Below are 19,439 nucleotides of genomic sequence, written 5' to 3'. Positions count from 1 at the left end.
ATAAGAAAGATTGCTGCAGGTTCATTACTTCTCCCTTGACCTCACCTCTCCAACACTTCAACACAAAGGCAGGCGTGTGGGTGCCCTGAGTACAGAGTGCTGAGCTTTGAGTGCTTCAGATTCCCTCGTGGCTTTGCAAGAGGTAATGGCCTACAGACTTGGTAGAGGAAAGTGAAAGGTCAGGGAGATGATGATACTTTCCATTCCCAGAGGTTTCTTTGTGAGATATACAAATGCCCTCAATACCTAGACCACAGCTCTCGGCAGAGACACACTTGACACCAACAAGCAGGCATCAGTCGCACGTGGCTGGCTGGAGAATAGCTGTGACTAAAGCACAGCGAGAACCTGAGAGCAGCTGGGATCAATTTCCAGCTCTGCTACGGACATGCATCTTAAGCAAGCCATTTCAGATTCATTCATAAAATGCGAATAACACCTGAAACCCAACATACTGATATTCATGAAGTATTTTGAAGTCATAAACGTGATATTAACAGTATCCACTGACATGCTGAACAGAGATTCTTCCACAAAGAGCTTGAAGTCAAATGAGAGACGCGATACAAGCAGTGATAACCAAAGAAGAGGGAGGGGTCCACAAAACTGAAGGAAGAAGGTCACACAAATATTAACATCCAGTTGTTCTTTTGCCATATGCCTCACTCTGCCCAGGAATATCTTCCTGTTTCTCCACTGTTACCTAAGCTGAAGCAGTGGTGATCATGGTTTGTCTGCATCTACGTGTGCAGCCAGCCAGATGCCAGGACTGACGGAGCTCATCTGTTCAAGAACTACTCAAGTAGAAAGTCTTTAATAGCAGAGACAGGACTTCAGATTTCTAATATGACATACTTCTTTAAAGAAGTCCTGAGTCCACTGTTGAATATAAAAGAGTCTTCTCATTGTGCTGGTTCTTTATGCCAGGTTCTTTGCCAGCTATAGAGAATGAATGTTGGTTAATTCTGGGGGTAGAAGCAGCAAAAGACTTGGGCAAGCATGACCATCCCAGAATTTTAAGGATTCGAGGGGCCTGGAGAATAGTCCAATTCCTTCATCTTTAACTGAACAATTAGAGCATCCTTCAGGCCCTTGGATTCAGAACTCCCTGCCAGTTACCTGCCCAAAGCCACACACCCTTCCTTTCAGACTTTTGGGGATTTCAGTGAAGGAAGGGAAGAGAAGATGGTTGACACCAATACTGAATCAAATGCCAAGTTTGTTTCTTCCATTCCTGTAATGGCTCATCTGAATCCTTACTGACCAGTGCTATAAAGCACTTCAACAACTGGGTGTAAGCAACATCAGCCTTACTCAGAGCAAAGTCAGCAGCTTCCTGAAAGAATCAGCTCAACAATCCTACCTGGCACCAAACAAGCCACCTGCCCTGCACTTCATATCCAATACAGAAAAATGTCATTCAATAACAGCACAAGGAAAATTAAGAATTTTTACAAAGCTTTATTAAATTAAATAAAGGACTCAGTTCTTAGTAAAAGACAAAATCAAGGTCACACTGATCACATTCGATATGACAGAAAACAAAAGAAAAACCACCAAAGCTTCTGCATTTATCCACCTGCACGTGGAATTCTGTGAGAGTTAAGTAGATCAGAAGTACAACACACATTTACATTTCCTTCTGCACTTACACAGTTCACTCCACAAGTCCTGGAACAGTATTAATACATTCTAATTGAAGTGACAACATTCTAGGTCACTAACCCCCATATTATGCTTTAAATAGCTGTATTTGCTGCAGATACTAACTATATAATTGCCACCAACAGCAACAGCAAGTCCTTCCCACTTGAGAGAAAGGCCATAAATTACTGGAAAGTCACACAGCACCTTACTAGAAAAGCTGATAAGAGGCTCAGTTCTAAACACTTTACCACTTCCAAAAGAAATTGCTAAGCATTAAAAATAAAATCCCTTATATAACAATTTTCTTCCTCAGAACAAAAGGCTGATGAACTAATCAGCCCTTCTAGTGTAAGGATTCAATTAACCTGATCCTCCTACACTGAAGAAGGAAATTCTGAGACTGATGCTCCTTTACAATCTTAACACATTTAGCAGGCTCTAAAGGATTTTTTCACCAGCTGGATAACACTTAACTTCAAACAATTTACTGGTTCAACTTACATCCCACGGCTCCTGATGACTTTACTATTTTTAACACATCTCCAGAAAATCAGGAAGAATGGCCAGCCTCCTGTCAGCAGGCTGACATTTGTTAGACAGCTCTCACCTGCTGGAAAAATGTCTGGGAGCTACGATTCAATTGAGGCAGAAAAACATTTTCAATTTTACATTGTACAAATCTTTAGTTTGAGGAAAGCAGTAAAAGGAACTTGCCCACAAACAAACTTGCAGTTATTGGACTACTTATTGTTTACATACTACTTTGCAATGGCAAAAGCAATACGTTAACACCAATTCACCCAACCTCATCCCGTACATAACATGCAACATTCTGTATTTTCAATAGGTAAACAGAGAGACTGTTTTGCACTGATGGGTAGCCAGCAATTAGCCAATAAAAAGATTACTCTTGGAATTTCTTGATCTCAGTTTTGTCCTCTGTTCACTCCTTCATTCTGTGCAACTATAGACTGCATTTGCAAGATGGCAGGTAAAGCATCTCCATTTTGATCAGATGCACTAAAATCCAGAAACAAGTACAGAACACTACTACTTAAAATACCCTCTAGAACTCTCCCCACCTTCGTGTAAATATTAAAGCTATTTTGATATAAAATTATAATGTCTTCTAAAACACATAAAAGGCCACCCACCCATATCTGTAGGAAAGCTCTAACATTAGTATATACAGCAACATCATACTAGAGATCTCTAACCAATACTCAGAGCAGGTGCAGTGTTCTGCAATGCTGGGGTGCAGTCCAAAAGCTCTGCCTGAAACTGCACGTTAAGGCAAAGTGCTCTGGCATTTCTGTAAATTGAACTGAGTGTTTTATTTACATATTTAGGAAAATAACAATGCTAGTCAGGTATAATCCCTTATTGTCCATGGCTTCTTTTCATTGTCCATGGCTTCTCTTCTTATGCTGTAGTACAGAAACTGAATTACAACATTTTCTATTCTATGCAGGTGCACGGCCCCATAAACACAGTATAACAGCACCACATACTCTTTAATGTGCTTACTCTGGCAACGCCTCAGCAAAGGAGGGAACTATTATTCCCTTTTTATTGAAGAGGAGTAAGTCAGAGAGAGGTTAACAAATGACTTGTCTGAAGATGGCTACAACAGAACAGGGAACCAAACTTGGGACTTGCAAGTCTCAAGCTACTGCCCTACCCTTTTAATCATCTTTAATCTCTTATTCAGTTTGAAATCCCATCCTCAGGTTGGCTAAAGCGCATATGAAATCTACCTGAAATATTTCTATTTCAGTCTGCCCGTAAGATTCTGTGAACTGCCATGCATAATAATACATTCAAGATTATATTAATAATATATAGCAGTCAATGCAGGTTTATCATGGATCTAAGAATATTTTTCTGGCTTTTATTAGAGCTGTCATCTCTAAGCCATATATGCATAGTGATATGCTCGCCTTGGCTGTATTAGTGCCCAGGACACACACACAGCAGCAATTCAGGAATACCAGGCAGACCTATTCAGCTGCAAGTGTGACGTTAAGAGTAATTTTGTCTAGGGCTTAGGTGACAGTGCTGAATAAACTCCTCACAACCGTCTCTGCATGCAGAAACGAGTTAAAATGAAGAAAGAAGGAAATATATTGATTTATACCTGTAAGTTCATTCTCCTTCATATATTTTTTTCATCTATTTAAATCACCTATGATCACCATGACCATAAAAGCACACTTGGGAGTCCAAGAATTAAAAAAAAAGGAAAGGGAGCTCTGAAATCCTGCAAGACTTTTACTTTTAGCAACTATCACGAACAACATAATCCTCCTGTCTTCACAACCTCCTTCCTGCCAACCTCTCCAAGGGGAAAGAAGATCGTTCTTTGTCTCCAGCCACCTCATCTGAGGTGCCACAAACGAGCTTCCAAGCCCTCATGTTGCCCGCACACAGCAGCTGCACCCCTACAGGGATGAGCATCCACCTCCTCAGTTCTCCAAGAGTTTTGCTTAACCCCAGCCTCAAAGAAAATAGAAGTGAAGCTTGTGGTGATTTTGGGAGGAAAGCAGAACAGACTCTGCTGTCACAGGAAAGGTCAGTGAGACCCTCACTTTCACAGGCATTTGGTTGTGAGATACAAGGAAGTATCACTGTATGGAAAAAAAAAAATAGGGACAAGGGTTTAAACACAAACACGAGAGGAAAGTGCAAGTCTTCTTTTTCCCCTTTCCATAAAAAGCTATGCATTTACAGCAGCTGTTCACAAAAAAAAAAAAAAAAAAAAAAAAAAACACTTGAGAGTTATGCATGAGGAATGTTAAGTCACGGCATTACTTAGAAAGAAAGAACAAGTAATAATTTGGACATAAGCGTGATGAAATTCACCTATTACAGTAGATTAAGTTGTGTCAATTCTGTTCCTAAGTCTCTCTCTACTTACATTCTCGGCTTTATTCTCTCACCCTCATTAAAAATCTCAAATCAGCATGAAAGGCTCCCTTGCAGATGAGACATGCCAAATCAAAGTACCGCCCAACCAGACATCAACAACAACAAAATCATGCATAGCTAGCATAGCTACCTGCATGTAAGACCATTAAGAAAAAAAAAAAATCAGATGACAGAGGCTTCCAAATTTACACAGATCCTATATGTAGCAGGCCATGTTCATATAAACATATAGCTTTGCTTTAACTAATGAGATTTCTACTCTTCAGGTATCTTCAGCTCACCTTCTGCGAGATGCACGGTTCTGGAGTTGGCATCAAGGTTCACACCAGCATCTGTGCAGAGACAGGGATTTCTTCATCAAGCAGTTTCAGAGGCCCACGGCTTCTGGGCTTCTTCAGGGCTGAAGAATTTATCACTTCCAATTTTTAGATTGAGACCAAGTACAATGCTTCATTTCTATTCCTGTTGTAACATGTAGGAACATGTAGGAAGCTAACGTGAGAGAAAGGTGAGAAGATAACTAGGAGGAAGAATGAAATACCTCCTTTCTGAAGCCGTAAGCGTATTAGTCTGCAGATGCACTCCCTCTTACACCTACATTCCCAGTACATTTTGTCCATTTGCTAGAACAGGATGCTTTCCAGCTAAATACACTTAGTACCACAAAATACTGTGGTAAATAAGACAAACTATTTCAAAAGACGAGAACCACCCATCCAATTAAGCAGCTGTAAGAACTTGTCACTTTGATTTTTAAGTAGCTTCCCACAATTGTGTACTTTTTATTTTTATTTTTTACTTCTACCTTATCTGACTGTAATAGGACAGACTTGGACATAAAACAGCTATAAGCAATAAAAAGAAGTTATATTTAATTTTAATTATGCTCTTTATCTCCCTCCCTTAAAGAAATAAAGTTTTTTTCCCATACATTTCATTTATATTAATATATACGCTTTATTTTTATACAGATATTTGCTTCATGAAGAGGAATATACACTTTTTTCAGATATGTAAAGTATATTGTGCAAAATTTCTCCATTATCACTATAGAAACTGTTCATAATTTGAAAGATTTGTTACAAATGCTTGGAAATACTGAAAAAAAATCATACACACACCTCCCCCCAGCAATCACTGACATTGGATTTAAAGTTTGGGGTTTTCCCAGCAGCAGTAGGAAGGAAAAAAAAAAAAAAAAAAAAACAGCTGCCAGTTGCTCAATTTCCAGTATCATTTCACTAGCTCCCTAGTCAAATTCTAAAATAAGCATATCTGCAACTCTAATGTTAAAAAAGGAAATTGCTTACCACATTCCAACTTTTAAAGTTTTTTATATCTTAAGCAAGTAAAGTGACACTTCTGGTGGTCGTTAAATAAATAGCTGAAGGTAAAGTCCACAGCAATAAGGATATTTGCTTTCCTAGCTGCAATAGTAAAACATTCATCAGCAGAACATGAACACATTCTTTTCCTGTTCATTATGGAGAAGCAATAATTCTGCAATAATATCCTCCCTGCTTCTTGCTAATCTGTGTGTTTACAACAGCCTCTACTACTGAGAAGGATGTAGCTGTTTCACTAAATCTGCCGGAAATTATTTCCACAATCATTCTGGGGAGGAATGAGAGGAGATGTGCATTTGTAAGTAGTTAACACTCTTCCCTCCTCCCCCAGACAAAAATCCTAAACAAATTGCATACAGATGCAAAAAGACAAGGGAAATGCTTAACCTTCCAATTCCTGAATTTTGGCTTCAATTTCCTGATGTAGTTTTGTACACAAAATTGACATGCGGAAAGAACAATCTGTGGTGACCAACTTGCTGAGAGTTGTGGAAAACTGGCCTGCAGCAGAGCACAGCAACTTCTGCCAGAGAACTGCTGTGGTCTCTTCTGCTGCACAGACCTCAGGGAACATGCACTGCAAAAACAGCGCTGCATCCTTCCCAGGCTATCTGGAAAACCTCCACACTTAAAAGTGATCACTGAACACCTCTTCCCTATTTTTTTTCCTCCCCCCAAAAAGAAAGAAAGGTGTACAATTGCAAATGTATGTACCAGATTAAAGTCATTTATTAGTCTTTAAGGCATGCGACTCCATCACGTGGCCCTGAGGCTTCCTCTGGACACTGGCACTGTATCAGGAGATACAATCCATTTATTTTAAGACACAGAAGGGTGTTGTTTTAATTTCCATGTCTCTGCTTTAAATTTGAAGTTGCTTTTTCAAAACAGAATCCCATTAGAAATAAGAATACCCACTTTATTGTCTTAGTATTTGAAGTAGTGAGGAATACTTCATTAATGTGTTCATTAAAGACAAAAAAAATTATACCAGATCCACTACTTATGCATCGTGATTCCTTCCTGAAGAATCCTATCTTCTGCAATAGCTCTCATAAGTGCAGTACAATATAATTTTAGCTCTGCACTTTGCTCTATTTCAAATATTTTAGGAAGTATATCTGTAATGACTAAATCTCTTCCAAATTTGCATTTTTTGGAAGAAAACAAAACACAATCCATTTTTATATTCAAAATACATTTGGGTAGGCATCTGTGGACCAGTTAATTGTAATGTACATTCCAGTTGTATGTCATGGCCTGTATCTCCCTAACTTCAATTTTTCAAACTCCCTAAGATGCCTATCTGGTTCCTACTAGGCATCTTGTGGAAGTATTCTCAAATTGCTGCTGCAGGCTAATGTAAGCACAAATTTCCATTTATAGCTCTCCTCTAAGAAGTTTTTTCTCTTGTTGAGGCAAACACTGGCCTCAGTGTGATTACAATCCATCTGTGCATATATCTGGTAGAAAAGTTGTTTCCTCTTACAGAGGGTTATATTTGTTTAGCTGTAGTACAGCTGCTCCAAAGCCACTTGGAGTCTAAAAGCATGCTTTTTTGATGTTATGTTTCCCAATGAAATGCATCAGCTGCTGAACAAGAGCCCAAGTCCTAGCCTGAAGAAATAGTATCTCTCAAAGGGGTTCTGTCCACCCCGCAGCTGAACTCACCACTCTCTGGGGTCAGGAAGCACAGGATGCCCTCAACACCAGGCACCTGGCAGTCTGCATGCCGTGACCTGTGCCTGTGGCTGCTGGGACTTGCAGGGCCCTCTCCAGTAACTTAGGCCCCACCACCTGCCCCGGGCAGGCACTAAACACCCTGCAAAGACAGGCGAGGTGACAGACTGAAATTAACAGCATAACCATGGATTCCTGCACGGTCCTGCAGTGCATGTAAAGGCATCCAGGAATACAGCTCATCTAAAATGCCAGACAAATGAGTAAACTATAGATTTATTAAAGTTAAGTTAAAAAATAGCACTGAGGGTACTGAAATCTAGTAAACATTTCAGAAAAAAATCTTAAAATTAATATCACTGCCTTCAATTAAGATGTGAGACTAAAGACATTTTTCCAGCAACTGCATTTAATGATAATAAAGGGCTGTTGCTGAACAAATAAACTGACAGTTGACATTATTCTGCATGTATCATATGAACTTTTTGGAATCATTGCTTACTTAAAAGGAAAAAAAAATAATTGTTCATATTTATAAAAAAGGGGTGAGGAAGAAGTCACGTTTAAAGTAATATTGACTCTAGGAATCCCGTTAGCAAGCCAAGTATTAACCTTTGCTTTTCCTTAAGCTGTTTTAAACTGTTCGTGTTAACAGAAAAATCCAATCAGTGTCTCTTTCCCTTCAAAGTGACTGGTAAGTCATCTGTTCTCAAAATTCAGCATTTGTAAGAAAATCTGCACTGCTGCTGAGAGACCACAAGTGAATTGTATGAATAAAGGGATATGGAGTGATTAAGAGTAATGAATGCAGCTTTAACTTTTCAGCAAGACAACACCAAGTAACACTAAGTGCAATAAACTTTGAAGTAACTTATTTCCAACAATAAACCAATTTTGTTTAAACAGAAAACATAGTTGAGGATTTGACAGCATAGGGGTACAGAATATCAAAGGCCAAAAGAAATCCAGCTTTCTTCCAGAATAAACTCCTCAGTTATGACCGTGTATCAGCTCTCTATAACAGGACTATAGCAGTAGCAGCAGCTACGAGGAACACACTTTGAGGAAGCTTTCTTGTTCACAGTCTTTCTTATGTGTTATGCTAAGTGGTAATAATTGTGTGCAAGGCAGTCACGTGCAGAAAACTTATGATAGGAAGGGCAAAGTTTCCGCAAGACTTTGCAGTTGTTACTGTCAGTTTTCAACCCTGTTTGCTGTGGTCTGTATAGCCACATAGAGCAAATGAGTATCAACCTCATACAACATACAGTTGTGCTTTTGTGCATAACAAAGTACTCCTCTCAGCTCCTTAGTTGTTTACAACCCAATAGCACATGCAAGATTGCTATATCCCTTCCACTTCACAGCAGTTTCTGCCCAGGGCCAATTTCAAATCCTTGCTACAACTATTCCCTAGGAAGGTTTTAATGTAAGGGGTTACAAAATAGCAGCCTACCACCTAAACATTTTCCTCTCTTTTTCAAAGAGGATAGCCTCAAAGTCTTCAAATCTATCATACTATGCATTGCGCAATTTGTTGTTTGCAGAGCAGTATCATATTTCCATGAAAACATACTGACACCATGCAAAAATATTCACTGGGAAAGCAAAGAGTTAATCACTGTTAAAGCTGGAACAAAGAAATAGTAGCAAGGAACTCCATAAAATATTCACTAAGTTTCCTGCATTCAAAGTCACTTTTCTCCTTCACACAGGGTCACTATGTCCTGCCAATTCATCAGCACCCAAAAATAAACTAGTTGAGTAACTAAAGATGTCAATAGATTTTCACATTCCCTCCATGCATCCAAACTGTACGGCTCAGAGCAGTACTTGAAAACACCCTGGCATTCTACACTTCATCTAGAGCAATTTCCCAAGCAAATCCTGTCACTTGCAATAACTCAGTTATAGCTGTCACTAAACACAGAACACCATTCCACCTCCAAAGCATGCTTTTCTCTCACAAATCAAGTCACTTAGAAGGAACTGTTTTCTTAAACATACTTTTTAGCACACAGCAAAACTGAATAAAAGTTGAAGTTCTCTTCTTCTTCACAATGCAAAGGGCCCACAGAGGATGCATATATGTGAACACACACGAGTGAAAAAAAGGTTGCTATTCTACCTAAGGTTTAGGTGCCACTGTTTTGTACAGGTGACCTCCTGCACAAACCCTGCTGACAAAACAATCACCCGGACACAGGAGATGAGAATTTAGACTCACATATCAGACCTTCCCCTAAGGACACCCCAACAATCAGCTCCTCTGTGGCGGGGCAGAACTTTCATCCCTACCAGTGACACTGTGCCACTACTTGGTAGGTCAGACCATGGCTCTGTAGCCCCTTTGCTAGGCTCTCAGGAAGGCAATTACCCCACCTTAAAATGAGGATGATAAGGCACAAAGAATGTAAATTACCTGTCAGCAGTGAGACTGCAAGAAAAGGAGAAAGCTGGAAACAGTTTTGCTGCATGTGCTATGGCATCAGACAACACTTCCTCCCTGTACAGAGCTTTTTTTTTTTTTTTTTCCCTTCTCTTTCAACTGTGTCTTTGTATCTTTGCTCATAGTTATCCCATAGTTGCTCAACAGCTTGTAAACGTTAAGCGTAGGCTCACATATTAGATCCAGCAAATTCCATGACTGGAAGACCTTATGGTATTCTGCGTCAGGGCAAAGAGCAAGGCTAAGTTCCAAGTACATGTTTCTTGCTGTTCAGTGTTTCAGTTTCAGTATAGGCAGCTTGTTGCATCTGTAGACAGACAGAAGTCTAAATGAAATCATAAATCCCCCCTGTCCCCCAGCCACCTATTGTTAACTAGGAGGTAAAAAAATAAAAGCACTTCAGGCTAATAAAAGAGACCGCATCTAAGATTTTACTTCACATTATTAAAGGCTAAACAACAGCCACTGACTCCTTGGTAAAGGTATGACTGTGTCGTCTTGAGCATTTTAACCTAATTAATACATTAGAAAGCAGCCCTTAACTTCTATTTCTAGGCTGTATTCCTGCAAACGGACCTCCATAAGAACTACTTGTACAGACCAAGTCACTGCACTGCAACCGTCACTAGCAGATCACATCCTCAAATGGGCTTTTGACAAAAGGGACACCTATAGATCATCCAAAAACCTAAGCAAAATCCACAACTTTGTTACATATTATTCAAACTAAAATGGGGAAAAGAAGCAGTAAAACCATATTGGTTCAGAATCTGAAAGAAAAATAGTGCACCTGTAAATTTACCTATACCATGTAGCTTGAGAATTAGGTGCTGTCTTTTTTTTTTTTTTTTTTTTTATTAGCACTCATGATGTGAAGAGCAGGAGAAGCATCCTATCTCACAAAGATCTCAATTACTCTCACAGACATTCATTAGTAGATTTCCGCTCAAATTTTTCACAAGACCATAGAAAACCTGAAAATTTTGTTCCTTAAGAAGTTATTTTTCTGCATTAGACAACAAAGAGTTGCTGTCAACATCAGTGCCATTACTGCCCTTTGGCTGAGTCATGTGTGAACCGGTTTGAATACTGAGTTTTCTTGTTTGCTGTTCAACGTCACCCAAACCCAGCACTGTAGTCAGCACAAAAGAAGAACTTGCTAACATGGCTCTTTTCCTATCAACTTCCAATCTCAGCTATAATGTCCCTTTAAGAAAACATCCCAGTGCACAAGGTCAAGCAATTGTTGATGTTGACAAGCATTTGGGCACTGCCTTTGGTCTCTTACTTGCCTAATGACACCTCTGACAGAAGTGCCTTGTGGAGAAATTCATAAACTCATTAGAAATCAGCTGTGCAACCTGAAGCCTGGTGAAAGGTCTCTAATCTTGCTCTATTGCCCCTGTTGGAGAGAGGCCTTGCTTCCTCATAAGCAGTCTGCCCAAGTTTTTGTTTTGTTTCCTGTGCTGTACAATTTAACAAATACATACTTAAACAAACCAACAAAAACCCTGCACCTTTGAATACACGTGCAAGCAGGCAGGCAGGCTCATTTAAAATGCCAGGACAGGTTACCTGAATGAGGAAACCGAATCTTTCCGCGTGCAATTTATTAACAGTTGTTGTTAATATTTAAGAGCTCATCCATCTGTAGAAGAAAATTTTACAAGTCAAGGATTCAAATCCGCATTTTATTTCCTTTGTCAACAAAACTCTTTGTATGTTAATTTCCTCTGTTCGTAATGGTAAGATAACTAGGTTTGTTTATACTGCAAATGAAAAAAGTCATTAAGCTCATACAGATAAGATTTGTTCATTTTTTTAAAGAAAAAATATCAAGCACTGAATGCAATTTTTGTTTGCTGTGAGGCAGCCCATTATTCACATAAGTATACTACCTAAGCACAGTATCACTTATTCCAAACTTCCTAGTTTTTTAATACCTCAATATGTCAGATATTTACTCTTTGAATCTCAAATTAAAATTTAAAATTAGTTGCTTATAAGCAGTTCCACATTCTTCTTTTTATATTTTAGGCAGTAAAAGAGCATTTTTATGACATTATTTCTATAGGAAAAAAAAAAGTAAAAGTACATATTCTACAGAAATAAATAACATTATTAGCAAAAAAAAAAAAAAGTGAGCTAGTACATACCTGAAATATTTCACATTTGCCAAAGAATGAATAGCATTAAAGCCAAAAGGTAAGGAGTCAAAATTGTTCTCATACTTAAGTAGGAAAGAAGTTTCTTAAGTGTATTTCGCATTCCTGCATATTTTTTAAAAAGTCATTGTAACAAAGACCACTTAAATACTAAAATTAAATTAGAAAAATGAAGACCATAATCAAAAGCAATATTTTGCACAAATGTTCACTTGCAACAATACCCTTTATGTGCAAAAGACTTTCCAAATACCCAAGGAGGTCAGCTTAAACTATAAGAAGAATGCTCAACAGTAACACTTTTAATTCGTAACTTTGATTTATAGCATTCATATATTTCTTCCCTGGCATCTCAACATTCCTTAAAACATACTTGTTAAATCAATATGGTTGTAGAAAGACTATATGATTTACTCATGCTACATATTTAAAAAATATATTTTCCAATAATTTTTAAATAATAGTTTCCAATACATATTCCAAATAAATTTGTATTTTTAATTCAACATAATAACAATTACCTCACAAATATTCGTAAAATTTAGCATGTCTTATGCAGGATAACATCTAGAGCTTATCAAAAAAGATTCGAGACAGTATTTCAACTTGGAATTTTCTAAGTCATGAAATGAAACGAACCCATAGTGGCAGTCAGATTTCTGTGACGGTTTCACATACACGAGTTTTTGGCATGCTAAATTCTCATCATTGGAATCTCCCATAGCAATCAGAATGCCTTAGGGCTGTGGCTCTCTTTCTTCACACCAGGAATTTGGCAGCGCTGGGATTCTGTTCTGAAGTGGTATAAAATCAATTTCAAAATAGGAAAAGGCTTGATAAATTCTTCTCCACCCAAGTGTAGTTATTTCCCATAAACAGAGCAAACTCTTCTTTCAGGAAGTGCTTGGAAGTATGAACAATACATTACAAAGGAAGAAGCAAAATCCCAAGAGTATTTTTAACACATGGCACTTCGTTTTACTTTACTTTTCAATGATCTAAAGGATCAAGAATCTGCATGGTTAAGGATACTGCGAAACTGCAAGAACAGTTGACTCACATTATTATAAAACTTTAACATAACTTATCACAGATTGCTAAGAAACAGATGCAGGAGTATAAAAGGAGATGCCCAAGGAATCCTAAGTATGCACAAAAATAGCAGATTAAGTTTGCACACCTAAGCGTACGTGATTATGCAGAATTTGAAATCGCACAACATCCTCAAGCAACCTGGGAACCAAAGAGAAAATGCACTTTCACCGTACAAACCCTAACAAGGCAATCTGGAGATTATTCAGAATTTTGCAGCTAGTTGCAACTTTAGACTCCATCACAATGCACACCACAGCCAAGATGAGGAGCATTTCAGCAGGTCTAGTGCCCCACAACACGTAGCTTCAGAGAACAGATTCCAGTTTACCCACACTGAAGTGATGCAGCTGATCTGGTAGATGAGCGTCAACCATTCAACTCTGTACCACAACCAAACTGCAAAGCCAAATCAGTATTTCTAAAGACTTCTCAGTTAAAAGCCCTTGATAAAAAGATAAGAACAACAACTGCCGTCAAAACTAACGCATGTCTTGGTCACTATAGCTCTAACAATACCCAAATCAATTAAACAATAGATTAAGATTAAAAAAATAGCATGATATTCAAGCTTGAAAGAGTAGTCCTTTACAAATGGTACCCTCTAACATTGCAGGAAAAATAAACCTTTGTTCTCAGGGAAACAACTATAAGATGATGAGAAATTTAAGGGTGTGTAACTGAACGGTTTGTGTATGTACACAAACATACAAATTTATTTCCAAAAATCAGAAAAACATGATAAGAGGATGTACCATATATATTATCCAATTATAACCTCTCCTACTAGTAAACTACGATGAGGAAGGCCAACAAACTGAGAAATAACTTTCAGGTGAGAAGATGCATTGCAAGAAAGAAATAAGACACAAATACTGATTTAATTTCACTTGCTACCTCTTTATATGCCAACACTGAACACACAATGGATAAGTAAAATAATCAGCAAAATGTAATTAAAAACAGATACCAGAACTGTTTCACAGTTCATTGCTTCAGTCATTTAAGTACTGCTGAGGATTAAAACAATTCAAGTGAAACAATACAGGACTGCAAATTTAATTCTAAATATCCAAAGACTACAAGGGAAAATGTTATTCCATGTTTTGCTGCAAACCTTTCAGGATGCCTTTAAGAAAACAACAAAAATACTAAACACTCTGCCACCATCCCCTTCAAGTCTAGCTTTTCCCGGTTTTTAACTTCTTAATCAACACCAGCTGTCAACACATCAAGATGCATTCATGTAATTTGTGCACAAAAAGAGCATTCATTTCTTAAGAGATGCAAATCCAAAGAATATCTGTACATCTTTCAGGCTAAATACAGATTAGTGAATTACATTAATTCAGGCCTGGTGATGAAGTTGCACCAAACTTGATACAAAGTGTCAATGCAGAAAAACAAACAATTAAATAGTGAGATTTATTGCTGCATCCCCATTTGCTCCTAAACACTTGAACGTTAGCTCCTGGCAAAAAGCACACATTCACATTTTTTCTTTCCAGGGGGAAGTAGACAGCTTTTTCTGATAACAGTCTGTGTATTTTTCAGCTGCTAGAGTTGATCAGCAGAGCACTCTAGAAGGGCTACAGTTGGAGACCATTCAGAAACAGAAGTTATGCAAAACGCTGTGCAGTGCCTATTGAGCAGCCTCATGCTGGAAACACATGCCATTTGTGCACTGGGAGCTACTGTAGCTGCCAAGGAGCTTCCACGCGGCATGCAAGCTGCTGGTATGCAACTACAAAAATTTAAATTATTACTTGAGCAACCACCTCTTTCGGGACCTATATCGCACGACAGGGATTTGCTGGTTTGAATGCTGAAATCGCACTAGAGGGAACGCATGACTCAAAGCACGAACAACTCCCCTCTGACAGATAGCTCTGTGCCACACTATTCCAATTATTAGGGGAGGTGCTAAGGATGATATTTCCTTGAATTAGCAGTACAGCCCTCCCATTTACAAATTGCTCGGTGACAAGTCTTCCATTTGGAAGCTGACTCATTAGCCTTGGCTTGCCTGTGCCAGAATTTGCCAGCTTTCTGGACACGTGTTGCAAAACCTCACCACCAGAGCGCCTGCCTTCCACCTTCCACCTCCCACCCCCCAGCATTTTGTATGTTGAGCACTCTGAGAAAAGCAGTTTCTTCTCTCCCTTCATGTTACTTAGAACAGAAGTAACTGCACTGGAAACAATATGCACATTTATTGCATTTCATTTTAGCTGAAACTGTAATTTAATGCAACACCTTGAAAAAACAGAAAACTTTTTTTTTTCTTTTAAGACAAAGGAAACAACCAAGATAGTTGGTTAGATGTGGTACAAGTCCTTTCGGTATTCTCATTCCATGATTTGGTCACAAAAGTAGCTGTTAAATGTTTACCTGAGCTCAAGGAAATACCAGATAAGTTTCTTGAGCAGAAACCCCTCCAGAATTACTAAAGCGTATTGAAACCGCACCCACCTTTGGAGATGGGACCGCAGGCTAGGCAGACTCCCATTCTGATTCATGGCAGCCACTTGTCTCCTTATGTGTCCAAGTCCCTCTCCTTTCCCCACACCCCAACCGCTGCTACCATCACCAAAGTGGCTGCTTCCAAAGAAGGGCTGCAGGTCCTCCATCCGAGGCACCGCGAAGGACTGCCTGGCAGCTTGACATAAGAGCATCACAGGAGAGACAACAGGCTCGACAATATCTTCTGCAGTTCTGCAGCTACCACATATGGGTGGCAATAAGAAGTAAAATGTAAAAGCATAAATTAACCCCTGGAATGAGCATGGCTCATATCGTGCCCCAGACATCATTTCTTATCACCGCTACTCTCATGCGCCTTGGTGGGTTAAAGGCTAGCACAGCTACTCCTTCCTTTTGCTAATATGCAATAAACGTATGGGTATGACTAATTGCCCTGAGTACCACAGGACAACTCACAGACAGAAGTTACACGCTCCATGTACGTTAAGTCCAAAGAATCCTGGTCTAAAACATTTTCTCCCACCACCTAGGCTGTGCAAAGCAAAAGACAACATAAGGAATGACTGTTGCATCACTACCACAATGATTCAAGGAATCCTTAAACACTGTTCCTGTTTTCCCCAGAAGAGACTGATATTAGAACACCAACTATGACATCAGTCAAGAACAACACAAAGAAAAATATCTACAGATAGAACACCACAGCAATGCACAGACTAGAGTATATTTGCTAATTTTGTGTTAAATGAAATGCTGCAATAAACTTATAGACGAATCACTATGAAACTAAGTTTGTCGTGTGGTAGGTCTAGTGCTGGGGTTAATTAGCCACTCGCTAGAGTTAAAAAAAAAAAAAAAATGCTTCAGCACTTCACCATGCTCTTCATTAATAAAGTTATATACATTTTACATGAAGCGTTGCGTTAACAATCTAAGGAGACTAACAACAGTAAGACAATCTGCAAGTTCAACTAAAATAACATGTTCTAGCGTAACACCAAGAAATTTTAAAGCAGCTTTACATTTTTATAGTACTTTCCAGCACAGTGCTCAAAACAAGACTTCACCATTAAGTCCTCAGCAAAGACGATTAAATATAACATTTCCAGAAAATTGCCTCTAATCTTGGAAAGGCCAATTTCCAAATGGATAGAAAATTACAGGTAGCCAGCACCTTTGAAAAACAAACCTTAGGTACCTTCAGTTGTATCCAGAAGAGCTTCACCCATAATTTTGATCTTCCAAAGTCTTAGTCAAAAAGCTCACTACTAGTGTCCATGGCACACTTCCAATGCCTTGTCCTATCAGCCAGCAGTGCAAGATCACTGAACATGCTGCTCTTCACAAAAATCATTGCACTTTAAACCACACATTCAAAACTTATGCTTTGTCTAGTATTCCTTTCAACCTCATATTTTCTCTGTGCTGACACAGAAACTCTCCCCAATGTTTTTCTCTCCATTTCCAGGCAAGATAGCTGAACTGCAGTTGCTTATTTTAACACAGGCATTTTTCTCCACACCCGCATACAAGGAATTAGATCAGAGCAGGAATTACACTAAACTTGCAGGGCTATTAGCAAATCTGTCTGCTTCTCACTTGCTGCATAATCACTTCAGAAACACGAACAAGCTTTCTGTGTATGCTGTGATTTTGGACACTACAGGTGGCATTTCTGCTGAATATTTCATCTGTGACTTCTACGATAAGCCACACTCCACTTCTCCTTCCCCCCCCCCTTCTAATTCTTCGGTAAAGTCAAAGAGGAACATGGCAGTTCAATACAGAATATATTCTCATTTTACCATTTGCAATGCAAATCCAGGTTTTGTTCAGTACAGAAATCTTGCACAATAGCCTGTGTATACGTATTCGTTCCAACAATGCTGTCCTATGCAATCACGCTGTAATTACACACAGTCATAAAGCTGCTGCTGTTGCTGCGTGGAACTGCAGTCTCGCCCTCTAAACAACCTAATACCAGTCTCTGCATTAGGACATTTCTTTTCTCTCTTCCCCTCCCTTGAATGCCTACTGCTTGCTCCGGTACGGAGAGCCCTTCCAGTGCACTCGAAACCTGGTCAGGAGGAAATCCAATTATTTTGGCTATTATCAAAAAGAAGCTCTCTGTTTTCAAGCGGCAGCCGAGTAAATCTCTGTCGAGCAAAGAACATTTCTTTAGTTCTGAAGGCTGCAACCACACACGACTTTACAAACCAAAAATAAATCCTGCTTACGCCTGTTAAAAAACCCGTAAGTATTATATAAGACACTCACATACGTGCGTGGGCGTATTGTCAGCTTTTACTGGTAAACTGCAAAGAATCCGTCCTTTTCAGCTGCTGCCAGAGCAAGAGCTGTACGTTCGGGAGCACGGGACTTTCAGAAATTATCTAATAAATTCCTCCCCACCCCCTCCGTTGCATAAATCCCAGCCGAGAAACACAATCCGTGCAAACCCAGCCGCTGCGCCTCGACGGGCGCCTGGAGCCCAGCGCGCTGCGCCCGCAGCCCCGGGCACACGCGGAGCTGCCCCGGCTCGAAGGGAAAACCCCAAACAAGCCCAAGCCCGGCCGGGCCGAGCCCCCGACCCCCGAGGAACCCCGAGGAGCCCCGCTGGGCAGCTCGGCCGGCCGCAGGCACATCGGGAGAGCCCTGCAGGAGCACCGGGCCGAGCCCCGAGCCTGGCCCCGCGGCGGGCGGCGAGCGGTGCCCCGGCCCCCCTGTCACCGCCGCAGGGGTTCGGCCGCCTCATGCTGCGGCCCCGAAACAAGAAGCCCCGGGAAAGGAGCACACACACGCACACACACACACGGCCCCCCCTCGCCAAAATGGCAGGGAAACGGAAGCAAACCGCGCTGAGCACAGCGGCCCGCGGCTGAGGGACCGAGGGGCGCTTCTCACCTGCGCAGCCAGGCGCGGCGGCCGCCCGCGGGGACGCGGGGCTGCAGCTGGCGGAGAGGGCAGGGAGGGCCGGCGACGAGAGAAAAACCCCAACAGCAGCAACAACAACAAAAAAAAACTTTGTTTCTTTCTCTCCGGGACTCAGGGAAAGCGTCACTTCCTAGTGCGGTAAGCGGGGAGGCTCCCGGGCCCGGGCTCCTCAACTCCTCCTCCTCCCGCCTTCCTCCTCCTCCTCCTCCTCCCGCCGCAGCCCAGCTCCCCGCCGGGCCCGGGCCCCTGCCCGCAGCTCGGCTGCTGCTGCTTGCCGGGAAGGGCTGGAAAGCCCCGGAAAGCCCCAAAAAGTAAGGAGCGGGGAGAGGCTGCAGCGCTGTTTGGGGAGGGGAGCCCTGCAGAGCCGCCTTCAGCACCTGGCCAAACTTGCAGCCTCGCCGCCCCGAGCCCCGCGCTGCCTGGCGCCCTGGCCTGCGCCGAGGGGAAAACAGGCAGGCAGACCCTAAAAGGACTTGGTTGTTAAGAAACCTCTGGTAGCAGGAGAAAACATGTTGTTTTCTCTCCCCTTTTATGGTCATTTTGCTCTTCAGGAAGAGCTGTAAAGCAGTGGAAAAACGGGGAAGAGGGAAAGGATTTGTACCTAACACAAATCTGTAGGTTTCCTCTGTGCTGGTGGCTGCTTAGCACGCATCTGAAATTTATTTTCACAAGAAAGTCGTTCTTTCCACGTAGAGCATGCACTGCGGTGCTGCT

At 40.7% G+C, this 19,439-nt stretch overlaps 1 protein-coding gene across 3 annotated transcripts in view; it reads right to left on the bottom strand.

Annotated features, from left to right (window-relative positions):
• The window catches only part of MIDEAS (mitotic deacetylase associated SANT domain protein), a 52,662-nt gene extending 33,571 nt beyond the window's left edge, over window positions 1–19,091 (bottom strand). Inside the window, exon 1 of one of the 3 annotated variants that reach the window (XM_068684018.1) lies at window positions 18,696–19,091. The gene's annotated coding sequence lies outside the window, so the exon portion shown is untranslated. Of the gene's footprint in view, window positions 1–4,856; window positions 5,043–18,068; window positions 18,585–18,695 lie in introns of those variants that run through there. The other 2 variants (XM_068684019.1, XM_068684020.1) reach the window with 2 other exon arrangements.
• Window positions 19,092–19,439: the final 348 nt, after the last annotated feature.

This window comes from Anas acuta, chromosome 5, assembly GCF_963932015.1.
Source record: "Anas acuta chromosome 5, bAnaAcu1.1, whole genome shotgun sequence".
Taxonomy (NCBI): Eukaryota; Metazoa; Chordata; class Aves; order Anseriformes; family Anatidae; genus Anas; species Anas acuta.
This window is presented reverse-complemented; position numbering and strand designations above follow the sequence as displayed.